The following is a 1,590-nucleotide window of genomic DNA, read 5'->3' on the forward strand; positions in this document are numbered from 1 at the left end:
GGGGGGTCCGCGGGGAAAGCCGCGGGGAGGGGAAACCGCTCAGAACGTTCACGGTCTGATGCGGGGTCCGCAGGGAGGGGGAAGCCGCGGAAAGCCGCTCGATCAGCTGGCCTGACCGCGGGGACGTGGGTGCGGGATGCGCGGGGAGAGGGAAACCGCGTTGTAGGTCCGGGATGCGCGGGGAGAGGGAAACCACGTTGTAGGTCCGGGATGCGCGGGGCGGGGAAACCGCGTCGTGGGTGCGGGATGCGCGGGGAAGAGGAACCGCGTCATTGATGCGGGATGCGCGGGGACGAGGGAACCGCGTCGTCGATGCGGGTATCGCGGGGAGAGGGGAACCGCGCTCGCGCTCGCCGCGTTCGCCGCCGCGTTCGCCGCCGCGTTCGCCGCCGCGTTCGCCGCCGCGTTCGCCGCCGCGTTCGCCGCCGCGTTCGCCGCCGCGTTCGCCGCCGCGTTCGCCGCCGCGTTCGCCGCCGCGTTCGCCGCCGCGTTCGCCGCCGCCACCGTTGCGCACGGGCCCCACCCCACCCGTTATCGCTCGCGAAGAGGAATAGGAGGAGAAGAAAATAGATATTATTATAATTAAAATTAAAAAGTTTTTATTTAAAGATTAAAAAATATGTATATATGTATAAAATGATTTTATTTATATGGCACAAATCCGCCTATCTGTCGCCATCTGCAACAGACAAAGGAGACGTATATTTAAAAATGCATAAAAGAAGAAAGAAGAAAGATAGTTAGTAAGAAAATACTCACGTTAATGGTAGAAGCAAACGGTCCTATTCCCGGTGGCTATGTCTAGGATGACGCGCCTCCTCTCGTGAGCTTTCCGGCGCCTGAGGGCTTCGCGGAGGCATCCTCGCCCTCGCCTGCGGGCTATCCTGCAAGCTATCCTGCGGGCTTACAGGTGGGTTCGTCCTCGCATCCCACGACGCCTCCATCTGCGGGTTAACCCGCGGAGGCGTCCTCGCCCTCGCTTCGTTGCCATCGTCAGCGTCATCATCATCATCGTCATCGTCGCTACTCAGAAGGTCGCGCTGAAAGAAAAAAACATTGTCTTTATCCGATAGTAAAAACGTTGATGTTATCTGCCCGACTAGAAATCGGATTCGGCCAACCTGACGTATTATGTGGCCCTGATCAGAGAGCATTTTGGTACGCCCTATTTAGGAACCCCTGATGCGGGCCTGATGAGAGAGAATTCAGGCACGCCCTACTACGATATGTCTGACTTGTGCCTGATCAGGGAACGCACAGGCAAGCCCTACTAAAGTATGCCTGACTTGTGCCCTATCAAGGAAAGCCTGAATTGTGCCATATTAAGCAATACCCAACTTGCGCCTAAACAGGAAATGTGCAGGCATGCCCTACAAAGGTATGCCTGATTTGTGCCCTACTAAGTAATACCTGAATTACGCCCTATTAAGTAATGCCCAACTTGCGCCTGAGCAGGGACGCCCTACTAAGATATGCCTGATTTGTGAAATAATAATAGGAATATATTCGACTTGCGCCTGACGAAGGAGCGTGAATATACATATATATATCACAGACATGTAATATATATATACCTATATATATATATAT

Source organism: Wasmannia auropunctata, unplaced genomic scaffold, assembly GCF_000956235.1.
Source record: "Wasmannia auropunctata unplaced genomic scaffold, wasmannia.A_1.0 LD336078.1, whole genome shotgun sequence".
In the NCBI taxonomy this organism is placed as follows: Eukaryota; Metazoa; Arthropoda; class Insecta; order Hymenoptera; family Formicidae; genus Wasmannia; species Wasmannia auropunctata.